Here is an 11,397-nt window from a genome sequence, read left to right on the forward strand (position 1 = left end):
CATCTATACGGTAGGATCGTTGAAAATTATTTTTAAAATAATCGTAACACTAATTCAGGATTCAACACTAGTTATTTGTACTAGTCAAACTGATACCTGACTATTAAAATGTCAAACCAAATAAAATTATTTTAAATTCAAATTTTGGTTATATCACTAATATATATATATATATATATTGACATACATACGGTTGGATCGTTGAAAAATATTTATAAAATAATCGAGACACTAATTCAAGATTCAACATTAGTTAGCTGTACTAGTCAAACTGATGTTTGACTGTTAAAATGTGAAACCAAATAAAATTATTTTGATATGAAATTTTGGTTATATCACTAATATATATATGGGGCTACTCCAATAGAAACCAATTTAGAATGGAAACTAGAAACCAAATAATTTTCTTTTTAAAATTAATTCGAAACATAACACATATGGTATGCAAATCGATCGTTGACAGATGTTGAAAAATACAGTGAAATCAGATTTTTTAAAATATTACGGTTTGACGGGAAATATCAAATTAAAAACGGAGGGAAAAAGCTGAAATTGGGTTTGGGAGAGTGCAGGATAGTTGGGTGGTGTGATTTAGGGGGACCATTAGATTAGGTAGATCTAATGGCTTACATTGGTTCTAAGTTTCTATTTTAATTTTAGTTTGTATTTGACCATTTCCCTATATATATATATTGATATCCATACAGTTGGATCGTTGAAAAATATTTTTATAATAATCGAAACACTAATTCAAGATTCAACACTAGTTAGCTGTACTAGTCAAAATGATGCTTGACTGTTAAAATGTCAAACCAAATCAATTTATTATGTTATGAAATTTTGGTTATATCACTAATATATATATATATATTTATTGACATACATACGGTTGGATCGTTGAAAAATATTTTTAAAATAATCAAAACACTAATTCAAGATTCAACACTTGTTAGTTGTAGTAGTCAAACTGATGTTTGACTGTTAAAATGTCAAACAAAATAAAATTATTTTGATATGAAATTTTGGTTATATCACTAATATATATATTTATTGACATACATACTGTTGGATCGTTGAAAGATATTTTTAAAATAATTGAAACACTAATTCAAGATTTAACACTAGTTAGTTGTACTAGTCAAACTGATGATTGACTGTTAAAATGTCAAACCAAATAAAATTATTTTGATATAAAATTTTGGTTATATCACTAATATATATATCTATTGACATCCATATGGTTCGATCATAGAAAAATATTTTTAAAATAATCGAAACACTAATTCAAGATTCAACACTAGTTAGCTAAACTAGTCAAACTCATGCTTCACTGTTCAAAAGTCAAACCAAATAAAATTATTTTGATATTAAATTTTGGTTATATCACTAATATATATATATCTATTGACATCCATACGGTTCGATCATTGAAAAATATTTTTAAAATAATAGAAACACACATTCAGGATTAAACACCAGTTAGCTGTACTAGTCAAACTCATGCTTTACTGTTAAAATGGCAAACCAAATAAAATTATTTTGATATGAAATTTTGGTTATATAACTAATATATATATATATATATATATATATATATATATATATATATATATATATATATTTACATCTGTACGGCTGGATCATTCATAAATATTTTTTAAAAAATTGAAATATCAACATTGGACTAAACACGGATAAGTAGCACTAGTTAAATCATTGGTTGATTGTTAAAATAGCAAATGAAATAAATTAATTTTTTTCTGAAACTTTTGTCATATCACCAATATACACAGTTCTTGACATCCGTACGGTTGGATCATTTATAAATATTTTTAAAAACCAAAATATTGATAGAGAACTTGACAGTGGTAAGTAGTTTTAGTCGAATCACTAAAATATATACATCTTTTGTTTTTTGAGTATCTAACCATATAGATGTCAATATTTTATTTTTTTTAAGTAATATTTTGTTTTACTAAATTAATAATATGTTGTAATTTTAATGTAAAAGAAAAAATTAAGTATTACTTTGATTCCTAAATAAATAAATAATATAAAAGTGATAAATACATTTTTAAATAAATAAAATCTTATAGATAAATGAGTTAGATATTTAAATATTATTTAAGATATTTTGTTTAATATATTTATATAAATTTTAAAATACAGGTAAATTTTAAATCGCGCTCATTATTTCATTTTTTCACCGGCCGCCTATTTATTTTTTCACTTAATCCTGTTTTTGATTAACCCCTCTTTGTCTCTCTCGCTCTTCCAACTCCCTCTCTCTCTTCCTCTCTCTCCTAAATCTTATTCTCTCCCTCTCGTTACTTGAAGTATAGATCTAGTCACGGAGTGTCAAATTAATTGATTTCAGAATCTCTCGACACGGTTGTGTGTGAAATTTGAAAGCTTTAATTAAGGTTTCTTCAAATTGGGGTTCTAGATTTCAATTAGGGTTCAAATCAAAGTTTCTCTACTTAAACTCGACTTTTTATGTTCTCTCTTTCGTTTCAGGTCCTCTTTAGTTGATTTTGAGGAAAGTGGAGGAGGGGGATTGTCTCCTGGGAAGTTGAGGAGTTTGTTGATGGGAGTTGAGAAGTTGAGAAAACAAGGAAGGCCTCAAGAAGATGAAGAAATGGATTTTAGTTTTGACTTGAGATCTCAAGATTTTGAGATCCATGACAATGGTATTTTACACACACAAAAAATATTTTTTATTTTTGTTATTTCTGGATTTTTAACTTTATGAAATAATGGTATTTAAGTGTATTTTTGTCTAATTTATATGGCTTGATATAAGTGGAAAGTGTGCTAGTATCAATGACGACAAAATAACAACTAGATCGATGAAGTGGAAAGTGTGTTGTATTGTATAACGCGTAGAACAGGTAGCTTGCTTTGCTTCTATATGACTAACAGGTAGAAGTGGAAAGTGTGGTAGTATCAATAATTTCAAGTTTTGGACCGAGTAATCGATGATGGGAGCATACTAAATGTTACTCCTATAAGATAAAGCAATCTATGAAATAGCAAGTTTAATATAAATGCAGTGGTGCTGATTTTAATCACAAGTTTAATATCAAAGTATGAGTCCTAAATAGAATTGATCTGTATTTTAAAATTTAATTGTTGTTATTGAGGAGAGTTTGCTAAGAGTAGAAATTTGCTCTTATTAGATCGGAATAGTTGCTGAAGCAAATTGAATATGGGTTTTAATATGCCATATTTCTCTATCTCTATGTGTATATATGTACATGTAATTGTGCTAATTCTAATTGTCTAGCAGTGAAGTTATATTGTTGCGTAGAGTATGGTTTATTAGCCATTTGCTGGTTTTTAGATCGGAATTTAACGCTAGCAGTAAAGTTCTGGTTTTGATGTGGGGGTTCATCCATTGCATCAAATTCAAATATTTTTGAAAAGTTCACGCCAGAATTTTAATCAGATAACAAGGCTAATAATGTTAAACTAGTCAAGGAATAGGATATTAAATTCCATGCTTGAGACATTTTCTTTTCCCCTGTAGCAATTCGATGTAACACCAGAGTAACATGCCAATTGTTGAATACATAAACCAGAAACATACCGTTCCACAGAGGATCAGATTTATGGAACTTGATTGAGCTGATTTTAGTCCTACCATTGCAGCTAAACACTACATAAACATCAGAGAACCCAGTTGACTCAAAAGTGGCCAAGTTGTTCCCTTCAAGCAAGGCAACGGTTAGTAACCACCCTTCCCCCTGTGCTTTAAGTCCATGCTCACTGCCTATGTTTTTAATTATGAAATGATGAGATAAGTTAATAGAAAAAGATTGATGTAACAACACAATAAATACAAATAAATATTATCTAGTTGGATTGGATGAGAAGCAGTAGGAATCAATAAGAATGTAGAAAGTACAAAAATATGTATCTCTTGATTTAATTTAGGTTAGAAACGTAAAATCTAGATATGTATAGCATGTTGGCAGTACCAAACTCAAATTATCAGTATCATACCACAGTTAAATATATAAGAGACTGTACTTACTAAATCACCTGGTTCTTAGCAGGAGAGTAAACATTTTACTTCAAATTAATTATAAAATTGACTTGAAGAACATACATACTTTAGATAAATACCTCTCTTAACCCTGGCATGCATAAAACGTGATACAAGTGCCAGCACCTGTTGACCTTGAAGAACTAATATAAAACATGCAATAACTTCCCCAACAGAATCTGGCAAGTCCAACCTAACAAATTCAAGCCCTTGAACTGTGTTAGATATGGTTAAGCAGAGGTGCAAAAGCAGATAAAACCCCATAAAAATGGTAGATGTTGTCGTAAAATTAGCAAAATACTAGATACCCAATTTCCAGAGTCCGGCTGTGGCTCCACCTGTAGTGATGCTAAAACTTGTTCCTTGTCGGAAGCAATGTCCATAGGATCAACTAGGGGTACATTTTGAGCCAACAAAGTAGCATGTTGCTCAACACTTTCTCTTACACCTTGTCTTGCCCCATTTTCTATCATACCTCGCATCATATATCGTACTCTGCAAAAAGTAAATTGGCTTTTATAAGCGGTCTTGTCCCTAAAGCGAAATCTATGTCATTTAAAAGGATTTTATTTCGTGCTACCGGGGTAATGTGTACTTGAAGCAGGCTGTTGTCGGGCACCCAGTCATTGATCCTGTTTGTGGGGAAAAGGTTAATACCTCTGGATTTGGTTGATTATATTCACTTGAGATGAAGTAGTGAAAACTGAAAAGTTTATTTCGTAGAGAAATTGGGTAACGTATATGTAGTCCTTTCATTACCTATTCAGTTGTTTTTACGTATAATTGTTATTGCTTGCATTATTTTTTATATACATACGAGTCGTATATGATAATATTGACTTCCTGACAGTGAAGTATCATACAGGTTGAGAAAAATATATTTGCGGTCTTCGTCTCCGAGGAAAAGCAAAGAATAAAATCCTAAAAATATGTGAAGCTTTTGGAGCAAATCATTATTCTTTTAGTGAGGACTAGCTAAGCAAGCTCAAATGATAACTGAGGTATTCATAGTGCTCCATTTCATGCTTATGTTTCATTCATTGTACATTGTTGGAACTGCTATGTCAAGTTGAAGGGGTCTTGTTCACCTAGGCAGTTGTTGCCCATATTTCTGTCTATTAACAATGAAGTTCCCCTCTTTTCTTTTACTTTCATTGTCGTGCTTTACTTAAGTCCTGCACAATTTTCACTTAATATTTCACACCTTTTGCGTCGGTTTTAGAGAAAACCATCGCTTATACACATTTAAGTGTTGGTTGCTAGTTTAGGCGACGCTATTGTGCCCATGAGTAGATTTATTGCGTCCGTTGCTATGAATAACCGATGTTTAAAATATACAAATGTGTCGGTTTATAAACAGCCAACGCCTAAAATTAAGATAAGCGTCGGCTGATTGAAACAGTGATTCCAAAAAAATTTCATAAGCGTTGGTTCCCTATGTCGCCAACAAAGGTGAACTGGGCCGGTTGCTAACACAATCTTCTCTCCTCCTGACATACTTCTTCTAAAATTAATAATGAAATTTTGGATTTACTAAAAATCGGTAAAAACCTATCTTTTTCAATATTTGGTTAAAATAAATTTATTAAGTTTTCGTATTTTTTTTATTTCATTTTCAAAGTCATCTTAAGTCCCTAAAAAAATGATCATCACATTATTTTATTTAAATATTTTTATCTTATAATAAATAATTTGTAGTAGATTTTATAATTTTGACAATAAATATAGGAAAGTATGTTTATTTCTTATAAATTTAGAATTATATTTCACAATTATAATTTTTTAAATGTTGAAACAAACATGAAAAAAATGTTTCTTGCACAAATTTTATTTTTTTTCTTAATTTGAAAAAGTTGAACTTTTGTAAGTAGATTAAAAATTAGAGAAATTACCAAAAATACGATTTTTTTTTACAATTTTACTGTTTTTTGAAAATATTTATAAAAATACTATGCAACGAAAATCAACCAAATATGCAAATAGTTCTATCGAGTTTTTTGGCAATCTAGTCAAACGCAAAAACCCGTGGAGATTACATATAATTGCATCAAGTTGCAAAAAAGTCATTTTTTTGAAAAAAAATATTTGTAAAATCATAATTTTGCAAAAAATTAAAAAGTATATATATATTTGTAAATTTTTTAAAAATTGATATTATTTTTTCAAAAATCTTTTTCAACTTGATTTTTTTTTAAAAAGTCCTAAACATTATATAAATATTAAATATAGAACTTAACTCTTCATAAACCATATTATAGATGTTTACATAAAAATATGTTACACGTAAATTTCGTTTATTACTTGATCAATTTAACGATTCAATTATATTTTAAATTTTTTAGCATTACTTTTTTTATCACTTATTATAAAATAATAAACTAAATTCTAATGAAATACCCCTATATATATCTTATCATTATTCACTTTTTAATTATTTATACTTGCGTACCTATTATGTGCTTAACCCACGTTACAAAGCTCAAGCTAAAAAACGTCGATTAGCGTGCAAGTGTAATTGATATTGTATCTCTCTCCACCTGTTCACGAGCAACTTCCTCCCCCTTTGGTCATCTCCCATCTATGACAATGGTTCTCGGATCCCTTCAATCTCTTCTACATAATCTTTCAGATCGATCTATTCTACAAAAGGCAGAAGAGCTATTTAATTTTTTTTTTATTTTCTCTAATGCAGAAAATCCATGGAACTGCTTGGCTTAGTTGCTGGGTCTTATCTTAGCAAATCGACTTGGGCTTTTGGATCTTCGTAGCAAATCAATTTGTGAGTTTTCATTCAAATCGAATTGAGCACTCTACTCAATTTATTTATATTAAATTAGAAATGATAATTTTTTAGGTTTTAATTTTGGGGTTTTTATTGAAATTGATTTGACAATCTTTCTATTGAATGTATTTACCAACTAAGAATTCTTAGTTTTTTCTTTGTTTGTACTAAAAAACCTCAAGTTACAATGTAATTGACATAAATGACATGTATGTAATGGACCAGTTCAACTAATCTATCTCTATTTTATTCCTAGAATTTGAATTCTGAGCCCTCAACTCTCCACATTTTCCCCCTGTAGTCTATTATATGTTTCTCATCTCTGGTCCCGTGATTCAATTCTTTGTAATTCTCTGCAATTCTCACCTCTGATATTTAGGAATTTGTTTTACAGACACTGCATCTACACTGAGCTACGTGACTAATATTATATAAAACACATGTTACAGGACACTATATAACCAAAATCTTCTGCTTTGTACTCTCATCTACTTAATTATTTTAAATAGAGAGAAAGTGAAGTTTATATTACTGCTTTGGGCTTCTCTTTACCTTTTTGTTTAGGTAACTAATAGATATGAAAATAGCACAATCAATGAGTAAAGCTGTAAATCACTTTTGTTTTCTATCCCTGGCTAATCAAAGTGATTAATTCATATTTATTGACTCTCAAAATTAATGTTCTATTCGTCTAATGTTCTGCTACTATAGATTGTTTGTCAGGATTTTGAATTAATGTCAGTGTTTTTCTTGTCTCGCTTTGTGTCCTAACATGCTTTTATCTGAAACTATCTAGTAACATTATTGAGCATGATTAATAGATTTAAATTTTTAACCTTGTATTAGAATGAAGATAAATAAATCCAAACTTTATTTGAGCAAATATTTTGTGGTAGTTGCTTCAAAGCATAACTATGATAGATCAATGATAAAATTGATACGCAATATTGGTGACTAGTAATATCCATCCATTGTTATTGAAGCCATATAATTTCTTATAAATTTCTGTTCTTCTCTATCTCATTTAGTTTCTTTCGAGGAGAGACCCTATTCTGGTGAAAATGATTGCCGCCACAAATGCCCTTGAAGCTAGGCACAGGAATTCCTTATGTTTTTGCACCTTGTATTTCCGTAATTAATTAAATTTAGAGAAATATCTTCTTAACCAATATGGCTGTGCGGATTGTGTCTACAGTCTCTAAAGAATTTCTTGTGTTCATTTCTTTCACTCTCTCACTTCCTAGAGTTGTCATGCACATATGTCTACATCTTATGCACAACTAGGCAACCCTGAGCTGCAGATTGGCATTATTCCTGGATTTGGAGGTATTTTTTTATAGTTGCTACCACGTGTATAGGTTCTAAATTATGATGATAAGGGTTAAGAAAAGTAACTTTAATCTGAACAGAGAGTTCAACCACTTCTGTTAAATATTTTTGGAAGTACCAATTAGATGTATCTTCCTTACCATGCCAACTTGACTATTTAATGATCATTAATCTTTTCAAGGACGCAAATACTCCCATGCATGGTTAGCGCGTTGAAATCTCTTGAAATGATATTGGTATGCAATTCTTTGCTTTTGTTTTTTTTATATACATTATTAAATATTTTTCTCAACTTAGTACTACTAAAATGGTTACGGAATCAATCTTTCTAAATCAAAATAGTGAGATGTCCATATAGTTGCACATCACATTTTTGTGCTAGAGATGTTTTTCCGTCCTATAAGCTTCCAGTGTAGTCTTTAGGAATTTTACTAAAACTAATAGACTGTAATACTCATAGCACACATTGAAGGTTGCAATCTTGGGAAAACAATTTAATTAAAAGTTAGAGAGTGTAGAAAGTATTCATTAAGTTCTTAATGAGTCGATTCGATGTATTTTGTATTCATGTATTTCTTTTGAAATCTGGCTGTATGAACTTAATCATGTTTCTTCATTTCTGATTTATAGGGGTATGTAAACTCAGTTCTATATTTATGAAATCCACTTATGTTGACAGATTCCAAGAATGTCTTATCGTGGACTGATACTATACCAAGAAGTATAAAGAAGGTTTCCATTCTTGGAGGAGGGTCAATTGGATCTTAGATAGCCACAACATTGGTTGTTAGTAATTATCCTGTGATCTCAATAGAAGTAACTGTGAATTTCTCACAGGCTGGGATAGGTACAGTCAAAGGTGAGGTCATTATCACTTAAATACTTGTTTACTTTTTCATATATGCTACTTTGCTACTCTCTCGTTTGACGTAAATCTTTCTAATTTTTTGCATCATCAGTATGGTTTGATACTTCAGTGTATGGAATTTGTTTTAGGTTGCTTTTACCATGTAAAGAATTTTATTATCAATGATTTTCTATTTGATTTAACAAATTTTGTTCTCATTTTTGTTACATTTCTATCCTCTTATTTGCATCATAAGATAACGAGTCTCCTTCCTACTGTAGGCTTGTGGTATCAGCTTAGACCTCTGATAGCATGCCTTACAAGGTTGCAGGTTGCTATTCCGAATGAAGTCACAACTCACAATTGAAAGCTGCTATTTCCTGTTTCATTAGCTTCATTTTGAATTAAAACAGTCTGTCTGTAAAATGTAATACTCGTAGATATTAATGTACTTTTTATTCCAAGGATAAACAAGATATCACAAATTTATTTAAATTTATTTTAATTTATTTTATGATGATATTTCATAATTTTACTTTTGCGTGTTTTCCATTGATGTTTGTTATATTTTTATTTGATGGATGTGTATATATGTGAAGTAGGTTGAAAACAATATCAATAAAATGGGAAAATATATTTTTTTAATTAAACAGCTTTAGCCGTCGATTATTGGAGGAGTGCCGTTATAAATAAATATTATAGGTGTCGGCATTTTTATCAACCGACGCTAATAAAAAGACTATATGTGTCGGCGGTTCAAGACGACCGACGCTGTTGTACATCCATAGGTGTCGGTTATATGCCTTTTTGTGTCAGTTATTAAACCGTCACAGACTAACTTTTAACATTGTCTAATTAACCATCGCCTAAAGCCTATACTTATAGTGTCGCCTACATATACTACGCCTAATAATCGACACCTTTGACCTATTTTAACCGACACTAAAAGCCAAGTTTGTACTAGTGGTACTTGAAGCAGGTTGTTGTCGGGCACCCAGTCATTGATCCTGTCTCTGGGAAAATTGTTGATACCTCTGGATTTGGTTGATTATATTCACTTGAGATGATGTAGTGAAAACTGAAAAGTTTATTTCGTAGAGAAATTGTGTAACGTATATGTAGTCATTTCATTACCTATTCAGTTATTTTTACCTATAATTGTTATTGTTTGCATCGTTTTTTATATACATACGAGTCGTATATGATAATATTGATTTCCTAATGGTGATATATCATACAGGTTGAGAAAAATATATTTGTAGTCTTCGTCTCCGAAGAAAAGCAAAGAATAAAATCCTAAAAATATGTGAAGCTTTTGGAGCAAATCATTATTCTTTTAGTGAGGACTAGCTAAGCAAGCTCAAATGATAACTGAGGTATTCATAGTGCTCCGTTTCATGCTTATGTATCACTCATGGTACATTGTTGGAACTGCTATGTCAAGTTGAAGGGGTCTTGTTCACCTAGGCAGCTGTTGCCCATATTTTTGTCTATTAACACTGAAGTTCCCCTCTTTTCTTTTACTTTCATTGCCGTGCTTTACTTAAGTCCTGCACAATTTTCGCTTAATATTTTATTGATAAAGTGTTTTATTGTCGATAGAAAGCCGATAAATATAAGAAGATACATGCTTTCAAGAGGCAGAATGCATAGCAACAATTTCAGACTACCAAAGGCCGAGCTAAGATGGTTTGTTTTAAATCCATTTATCATTGTTTTAATAGCTACATTGAACAACTCCTGATCAACCTATGTTCTAATAAGATTTATTATTTTAAGCAATTTTTTTTGTATATATGTGGCTTTACAGTTACTCATGTCATGCAAATACTACAATTTGGTAAAAGTTTCTGTTATTTGGTATCAAGTTAATTGCACTTTACAGATATTATATATTTTTTAATGCAGGGTACTAGAATTGACAACGCACTATTGAATGGCAATGACTTCCGAAGCAACAATGATGAAGATGAAGATAAAGATGTTGATCGTTACTCCCTCCATTAACTACAGTAATTTTATTTTAATTAGTTATATCTACTGTGTCAATCAGGAAACCTGATTTGTAAGATAACCAAGTTGTGCTTGTAAACTGAATTTGGTTTGTGGGTGTTTGTAAACTGAATTTTAATTTGCTTTCTACTTTTGATTGTGAATTAGTACGTATTTACGGTATAACTAATGTAATTATATATTGTGACTTGATTGCGAGGTTTAGAGTTTGTTTTGAGTTTGCGATTGTATAAGATTTTGGCAGGTTAAGAATTTAAATTGGAAGCCGAAAATGGCCGGATACTGAAAATTTAGTTTTTGGTTATTTTGGAAAAACAAACTTACGACGGTTGTTTTTCAAACATTTCGTCGTAATTAGTCTGGTAAAATGAACTTACG

General features: G+C 30.4%; 2 long non-coding RNA genes across 4 annotated transcripts; both read left to right on the plus strand.

Moving 5' to 3' along the window:
- Positions 1-2,271: 2,271 nt before the first annotated feature.
- Positions 2,272-9,465, plus strand: LOC141703177 (uncharacterized). 3 transcript variants are annotated; one of them, XR_012567382.1, is made up of 7 exons: positions 2,272-2,423; positions 2,518-2,690; positions 3,652-3,726; positions 4,914-5,049; positions 6,741-6,827; positions 8,839-9,018; positions 9,288-9,465. It is a non-coding gene; the product is annotated as an uncharacterized LOC141703177 (long non-coding RNA). The 3 variants fall into 3 exon arrangements; XR_012567381.1 differs by lacking the exons at positions 2,272-2,423; positions 2,518-2,690 and having other exon boundaries at positions 3,549-3,726; XR_012567383.1 differs by lacking the exons at positions 2,272-2,423; positions 2,518-2,690; positions 8,839-9,018 and having other exon boundaries at positions 3,556-3,726.
- Positions 9,466-10,242: 777 nt separating this feature from the next.
- Positions 10,243-11,148, plus strand: LOC141703178 (uncharacterized). Its single transcript, XR_012567384.1, has 3 exons — positions 10,243-10,382; positions 10,609-10,695; positions 10,915-11,148. It is a non-coding gene; the product is annotated as an uncharacterized LOC141703178 (long non-coding RNA).
- Positions 11,149-11,397: the final 249 nt, after the last annotated feature.

Source organism: Apium graveolens, unplaced genomic scaffold, assembly GCF_009905375.1.
Source record: "Apium graveolens cultivar Ventura unplaced genomic scaffold, ASM990537v1 ctg6309, whole genome shotgun sequence".
NCBI classification, from domain to species: domain Eukaryota; kingdom Viridiplantae; phylum Streptophyta; class Magnoliopsida; order Apiales; family Apiaceae; genus Apium; species Apium graveolens.